The sequence below is a fragment of the Myotis brandtii genome, unplaced genomic scaffold (assembly GCF_000412655.1).
Source record: "Myotis brandtii unplaced genomic scaffold, ASM41265v1 scaffold456, whole genome shotgun sequence".
NCBI lineage: Eukaryota > Metazoa > Chordata > Mammalia > Chiroptera > Vespertilionidae > Myotis > Myotis brandtii.
Genome location: NW_005367431.1, coordinates 4,120,171 through 4,128,551, shown reverse-complemented (window position 1 = coordinate 4,128,551; position 8,381 = coordinate 4,120,171). Strand labels below are relative to the sequence as shown.

The following is an 8,381-nucleotide window of genomic DNA, read 5'->3' as shown; positions in this document are numbered from 1 at the left end:
CTCCCGCACCTAGAGGAACCCAGGAGGAAAGGGCTGCTTCTCTCTGGACTTCTTGCTCTGCTGTGATTTCCAGGGGGAGCAGGCAGCGAGGCCAGGACCTGCGGTGCTGAGACCTACTCAGCCAGTGGAGAGCCTAGTTGTCCCCCTCTCCTTGTCCAGACTATCCTCCCCAACGCCCACCTTTCCCCGACTCCTTCCGTCTGCTGCTACTCAGCTCTTCCGCTCTAAGCCCTGTTTGGAGACTGTCTTCATTAGTATTCGCAGGACATTTTGTGACATCAAGATAGAAAGCCACAAAGATGAGTCCTTGGTTTTGTGTGTGTGTGTGTGTGTGTGTACTCCTCACCTTCCAAATTCTTGTTGAAATCTCAAAGGTGTATTAAAGGCTGGGACTTGCAGTAGTTAAGGAGGGGTTAAGAAACTTGTCGAATACTCACCTGGACCACACGCAGCCCCCTTTCTCAAAGCTGCCTCTGAGTTTCTGCCCTTTCAGACCTCCCCAAGAGGGCAGTAACCCCCAGGGAAATGACATATAAGCTGCATGGATGCAGTTTTTCATGGGGTGTCCAGAGCTGCCAGAGATTTTCAAAGGATTAACTATTAACTACCGTCCTCTTCAGAAGAGGTGCTTTCTGCATTTGTGTCTGGATGTGTGACCCATTTCTGAAAGCCTGGGGTTGGGAGTCATGGTGGCCTGGCTAGTGAGGACTTGGTTTGGCTCCTCTATACAATGACAGCCTCCCTTGCGGGCAGAGGCTGTGGGCGTGACTTGCAGCAGCAGCTGGGGGTGGATGGGAGTTGGGAGGTGCAGGGACTGTGCTTTGCAGGTGGGTGTAAAATAACATGATGGGTGGAGGTCCATGTTGGGTGCCACATGTCTGGATCTTTCTATGTGGCATCTCTGTGTGCCCCAGTAGTAGCTGGAGGCCTACTTGCATTTGCCTGAAGTTGATGTTCAGTGAGCCCTCTCTTACTATCTTGAAGACCTTAAGCTCCTCAGAATGGAGGGGCCTGGACTATATACACTATTATGTTTGGAAGCCTATTGCCTCTTCAGACTTCCGGAGTTTGGACTCTCCCCGGGCCCCCACCCTTCCAAACAACCTGAATAATGTGGGGCTGAGTTTTTGGTTTAGCTCTTAACCCAAAGTGACCTTGTTCCCTGGTGTCCTGCCTGATGGGAATGCATATGACTATTGCTGGAGAATGTCTTTATTTCCTCCTCATTTAAAGTTCTATCTGTGCCATGCCCAGGGGTGGATCATTTCAGAAAGGTGCCTGTTTTCATAAAAGGTACTGTAGATTTTCTCTCTGGCTAGTTTATTTCCAGACATGGATTGATTAGACCCCAGGAGCAGAGGGGGAGCTAGCATCAGATAAAAAGGGCTCTGTTCTTATGAGTTTTTTTTTTTTTTTAAGTGAAAGTAAACATCAAGAGAGTCAGAGAGGGTGATAAATGAGAGTAAATGAAGACTGGACACTGGGCTCTAGATCGACGAACTATATTTATAAACATTCTGGTTTGAAAGATGGACATGGGCACAAGGTCTGTGCTGATAAGTTGGGTTGGAGCTGCATGCTCTGGTACATGCATCAGGAAACAATCTGTCACACAAGCCAACTATTTCTCCTCACTTTGCGATTTTGGAACCTTAGAGGAGGCAATGTGCTATAAAGGGGAGACCCAGAGAACATGGGGTTTGACAGTATAGCTCAGCTGTCAGCTGTCTGACTCTGGGCAAGTCACTCCAGCTCCTTCCTGGACCTTATTTTTCCTTCTGTGAAATGGGGTGAGGGAGGGGACAATAGGCTGGCCACATACACTCTTGCTTCCAGACCTAGCCTCTAAGTAGACTGCCAGTCTTCTCTCTTAGCAGATGAGCTTTCCCCAGCTCAATATTCAACATGTCTTAGTTCCATGAAGTCAGGGACAGAAGAGTGTTGCTGTTGATGGTGGTAGTGTTTATGTTGTATCCCTAACAGCTAGCTGAGAGTAGATATTTATAGATTTGATTAAGTTAATTATTCCTGTCACCCATAACTTGAGGTTAAAGGTGCGATTGAACAGTGACAGATCCACAGCTTGGGATCATGAAGAGTAAAGGGTTGGCGAAAATGTAAAACGGCTTGCTAGCTGTCTTTCCTTTCAGATCTGATGATAATCTAGGAAATTATTGTTAAAATTAGTATAGAGACCTCAGCTATAGGTGGGTTTCTGATGAATTTAAGTTCAACAGACTCTTCTTCTCACTCATGACAAGAATTGGGGTTATATAGCTTGTCAGGGTTACATCCCAATGAAGGGATTCAAACTCTCTTGGCCCCTATTAATGAGGATTGGTTGCTGATCTGGGGAGCCTCAGTTGTCCCTTCCAGTGAAGGGGGCTTTTGTTAAAGGGAATTGAGCAGCCTGGGACAGTGAGTATTGGAGTGGGGCTGCCCTTAGCCCTATGAAGAATATGGGTTAAATTTCAGCCTTGTTCCCATCCCCTCTACCCTTACACACCACTGTATGTGGCAGTCCCACTAAGAATCCAATCTGTGTTCATGCTCTAGCCACACTATCACCCCAACCTAAGAGGAAAATCCCTATTTATCACTGTGCCTCAGTTTTCTTGGTAAAATGAACAGACTGGCATTTAGAGGATTCTATCTCTCCATCACTCCCACCTGTTTACTGTTTTGTTTATGGATCTGCCCAAGCACCTAGAGTAGGGTATGGTACCTAGTTGGCTCAGATACTTGAATGAGTGGCTACAGCAAAAATCTATAAACTAGCAGTTAAGGTTACTGGTGGCAGAGGCTGGCTCTTCTTCCTAAGGTTCTTGATTCTGAGACTCAGAGTAGGGGGCCACAGACAGATTTGGGGGCTTCTAAAAGACTCAAGAGATCTTATAGAAGTGCAGTAATTTTCCAAGTCCAAGTTTAACTCGAAGGGAGTGGGGAGGGGGCAGCCATGAGTGAAATCTTTCATGCCTGGATAGCAGGCATCTGCGGGATGCCCGAGTCTCCCTGGAATGCCTGCAACTTGGCAGGGAGCGCCCAGGCTCTTGCTGTCCGTGCCTGCTGCGTTAAGCCTCCAGGATATTGCTGGTTATGATATGTGGCTATGTCTGAGTAAGTCATCTTGGCAAATGATCTTTGCTCCCCATTAATGGGCTGGTTCGTTAGTCATGTGTGGTTTCTCTGTATGTCTGATTTATCACCGCCAGTGTCAGGGACAGGTAGGAAAATTAAAAGGCTTTGTGTTCTTTGTAGCATGTGAATCTGAGCCTGTGAGATGTTAGGATAATTAATACGAGGAACGCCTCAGATTTAAATAGCTTTCCTTTGAAGAGCTCTGTTTAAAGTGCAGATCCATCGAATGCTGGATGGATCCCTCCCCTGTCCTTCAGTTTCACTCTTGTCCTGCTCTATGATACAGTTAATATACATAGGAAGAGTGGCCTATAATAACTGGAAAGGTCCCTTGGGAGACCCTTGCATCCTAAGCTCATTCACATACCTCATCCTTCCTCCTTAGAGCTGAGTACTGCAAGGAAAGCTTAGAATCGTCCCCGCCAGGTGTACAACTTAACACCTGCAGGCTGGGTGGATCTCACTTTCATTTTGAGTTGCACCATTCCTTGGGGGAATTAGGAGCAGACATTCCAGGAGCAATTGCTTCTTGGGCCTCAGATCCCTAACTTTCCTTAGTGTTTGGTTTAGAAACAAGTAATACAATGACTTTTAAAAGTCAGCTGCTTATTTCACATTGTAGTTAGCAGGGGGGTAAGAATATAGATCCCCCTGCAGTTTTCAGAGTGACTGATTTACATCCAAGCTCAAGAAATGCCTTTTCTCTAGCTTTCCCCGAAGACTGATCCATTACTCCACCAAAAATAAATATTGTGATAGGTATCAGGCATACTTTGCTCAAAGGGACTTATATCTTTTCTCTTATTGAAAAAAAATAAATAAATCAGGCATGCAGATTGGAAGGCCCTGTGTAGGGAAGCTGTTTGGTAATCTAGGTGGGCACCCAGCCTTGAGGTAGTGCCTCTGGCCGGGGGAAGGTGCCTGCCTCTGCATCCTAAGTTGAGTCTGTGTTAAGGGAGGAGGTGGGAGCTTTAGGAAATTCTCTCCCTACCTTGCTTTCATAGGTCAGGTCAGGAAAGCCTTCGCAAGGAAATGATGGACAGGATTCAGGAGAGTAGTTGCCTCAGGTGAATTCATGGGCATTTATTACATTTCTTCAAAAGAAGGGCCATGCACAGGGCTGGGATGAATGTCATAAACCAGGGATTATTATTCCAGTCCTGTACACCTGCAGTCCAAAAAAACAAACAAACAAACAAAAAACAAACCCACAAAAAACAGGCTCATCAAACAGGAAGCCCTGGCTCTTGATTTCCCATTACCCTGGGGCCAAGGCCTTATGCACAAGTGTTTGCATAATTTGGGGAAATTTCAGCTTTCTTAGTTCTGTATTTTCATGGCAGGTGATGGTAGGAAACAAACTGGAGACTCCTCAAAGACTCAAAATTCACCCTCACTCAGCTCTGGGGACTAGTTAATAGGTGAGGCAGCATACATGGTTCTCTCTCTCTCTCTAATCCTCAGCCAAGGATATTTTTCCATTAATTTTTAGAGAGAGTAGAAGAGAGAGAGAAGACAGAGAGAAATAATGATGTGAGAGAAACACATCAATTGGTTGCCTCTTGCAAGGGCCTTGACCAGGGCCCAGGCCAGGGAAGGAGCCTGCAACTGAGGTACGCACCCTTGATGGGAATCAAATCCGGGACCCTTTGGTCCACAGGCCAACACTCTATCCACTGAGCCAAACCGGCTAGGCTATCCTTGGTCCTTTTATATGCAGAGATCATTGTAAGCTACACTTGCTTTTTGGTGTCTCCATTCCTGGAGAACAGAAGCTATAGAGATCACATGGCCTTAGTGTGATGGCCCAGTTGAAGGTGTTTCTTCCCCTGAGAAAGCTGTTTTTGAAGATTTGGGTTGAGAGCTCTGCAAACTCAGCAGCAGAACAGCTAGACTACAAGGGGTCTGAGTATATCTCTTAACTCTGAATTTTCATTAATTAAAGACCAGGCAGTTGTCCATCTGTGTTAGCCCAGCACTGTTAGTGGTCACTTTTACCAAGGAAACTTTGATATATGATTAGTGTCCTCCTTAATAGATAAGCAATATTTATGCTCTTATCTGGAATGTTCTGGGAGTCAGCTGCTCCACAGGTGAAACTTATAGGCAAACAGTTTTCACTCCATAGCAACCATTTTCGCTGACTGAAGAATAGATTTTACTCCTCTCCTTCCATCTCTGCCATGACATGGTGGTCACATAAAATCCACTGTGCAATACAGCAATGTTCTATAGGGCCTGATGAGGTGCATAGGTAAGACTGTTAGCCTCTCAGTGCCTGTCCCTTGTGTTCTCGTCTTTTTTTTTTTTTACAACAATCCTGTGATACAGGTACCATCTATTTATTTAAGTATAATTTACATATAGCAAACTGCACAGGTCCTAAATAAACAGTTTGGTAAGTTTTAACAAATACAGAAAGCCATATAAACTACTCCTCTGTCAAGATATGGAGCATTTCCACCACCTCAGAAAGTCCGCTCTGCTCCTTCCCAGTCAGTCCCCTATCATCCACCCCCAACCACTGTTTTGATTTGTCACCAGAGATTAGTTTCACCTGTTCTGGAACTCCAACTAAATGGAATAGCACAATATATGCCTTTTTGTACAAGGCTTCGCTCATGCATGTGATCAGTACTTCATTCCTTTTTATTGTGGAGATGTATCCTGTTGTATAAATATACCACAATTTGTTCATCTATTGACCTGTTGTTAGACTTCTTGGTTGTTTCCAGTGTTTGGCTATTCTGAATAAGCTGCTATGAACATTGTATGTACAAGTCTTTGTGTAGGCATGTTTTCCTTTCTTTGTGTAGTTATGTATTTTTAACTTTAAAAGAAACTGGGACACTTTCCCCAAGTAGTTAGACCATTTTATACTCCCACCAACAATGTGTGTATGAGGGTTTTGTGTCTTCAGTAACACTAAGTATTGTCCACCTTTTTAAGTTTAGCTATTCTGTGTGTTGTGTACTGATATTTCATGGTGATTTAAATTTTTGTTTCCCTGTTAATTATTGATAGTGAACATCTTTTCATGTGTTTTATTTGCCATTTCCGTATCTTCCTTTTATGTGCCTATTAAAATATATTGCCCTTTTTTGTTAAAAAAAAAAAGCTCTGTTTATCATCTTATTGAATTCTAGAAATTCTTTACATATTCTAGATGTAAGTTCTTTGTCAGGTATATATGTATTTGTTCTCCTTCTATGGTTTATCTTTCCATTTTCTTAATGGTGTCACTCAGAGAGCAGAAGTTTTAAATTTTAATGAAGTCCAATGTATCAATATTTTTTATGGTGATTGTTCCTGTGAGTACTTAAAAAAATATCTTTCCCTACCCTAAGGTCATGAAGATTGTCTCTTTTTAATTCTACAAGCTTGATCATATTAGTTTTTACAGTTAGGTCTCTCATCTACTTCAAATTAATTTTTCTGTATGGTGTGAGGTAGGGGTTGCAGTTCATTATTTTCCACTTAGATGGTCCAGTTGCTTAGTACTGTTTTCTTTTCCCCATTGAATTGCTTTGATGTCCTGTTAGATTAATTGACCATATATACATGTAGTACTGTTTCAGGACTCGTCTGTTCTATTGATTTACCTTAATGCCAATTCATACTATTTTCTTTCTTTTTTTTTTTTTTAGTTTTTTTTTTATATTTTATTGATTTTTTACAGAGAGGAAGGGAGAGAGATAGAGAGTTAGAAACATCGATGAGAGAGAAACATCGATCAGCTGCCTCCTGCACACCTCCTACTGGGGATATGCCCGCAACCAAGGTACATGCCCTTGACTGGAATCGAACCAGGGACCTTTCAGTCCGCAGGCCGATGCTCTATCCACTGAGCCAAACCGGTTTCGGCAATTCATACTATTTTCATGCTGGAGCTTTAGTATGTGTTAAGAACTTAAGGTCATCTGATTACTCCATCTTTGAACTTATTTTTCAAAATAGATTTGGCTATTACATAGGTCCTTTACATTTCTGCATATATTTGAGAACAAGCTAATCAGTTTCTGTGGAAATTCCTGTTAGGACTTTGGATTTTCCTTGAATTTATAAATCAACTTGGGGAGAATTGATATCTTAACAGTATTGGGTCCATGAATGTGGTATCTCTGTTAATTTAGATTTTCTTTAATTTCTCTGAACATGTTTTGTAGTTTTTAATGTAGAGGGCTTGAATATCTTTTATTAGCCATATCTCTAAGTATTTTATATTTTTTATGCTGTTGTAAATGGTATTCTTTAAATTTTTATTTTTCAATTGTTTGTTGTTAGTATGTAGAAATACAATAGATTGTTTTGTACATTGACTTTTCATCATGTGACCTTATTGAATTAATTTATTAATTTTTAAATATTTTTAGGATCTTTTATGCATATACTCATATTGTCTGCGAGTCAAGACAGTTTACCTTTTCCTTTCCAATGGCTATGCCTTTCATTTATTTTTCTTGCTTCATTTCACTGACTAGGCCGTCCAGTTCAATGTTAAATAGATGTGAGAATTGACATCTTTGCCTTGTTCTTGATAGCAAGGGAAAAATGTCTTTCATCACTAAGTATGATGTTAGGTACAGGTTTTGATAGATGCCTTTTATCAGATTGAGGAAGCCCCCTTCTATTCCTAGTTTGCTGTGAGTTTTTATCAGGAATAGGATTGAATTTTTTCAAATGCTTTTTTTCCTGTATTTATGGAGATGATCATCATATAATTCTATTAATTCTGTTATTATTGTGATCATAATGATTTTAACAGAATGTTAAGCCCAACATGCATTTGATTTTCTAGTATTTGATATTTTTGCTGGATATAGAATTTTAAGTTGACCTTTTTCTTTTTTTTTTTTTTTTTACGTAAAAGACCCATTGATTTGTAACTTGCATTGTTTCTGATGAGAGGTTAGGATATATTCCCTTGTGTGTAATCTTTCCCCCTTTCTTTCAGTGCTGTTAAGATTTTCTCTTTATCTTTATTCTTCAATAATTTGACTATGTTGTGCTTAAGTGTGGATATCATTGTTTATCCTTCTTGGGGTTTGTTGAGTTTCTTTGGGTAAGATTTTTTTCATCAAGTTTGGAAACATTTTGTCCATATTTCTTTTTTTTCCCATAAAGAAAAAATTGCATGATTTTTATTAATATATTCAATTTTCTCACTGTTACTAACAGAACAAACCCAAAGTTTTTAGTATAACAATTATGTCCTTCCATCATTGATTGAGGTTTCTGTTTCA

General features: G+C 41.2%; 1 protein-coding gene across 1 annotated transcript in view; it reads left to right on the top strand.

Annotated features, from left to right (window-relative positions):
- MAN1C1 (mannosidase, alpha, class 1C, member 1) overlaps positions 1-8,381 on the top strand; it is a 138,753-nt gene that overhangs the window by 7,887 nt on the left and 122,485 nt on the right. The window lies entirely within an intron of this gene.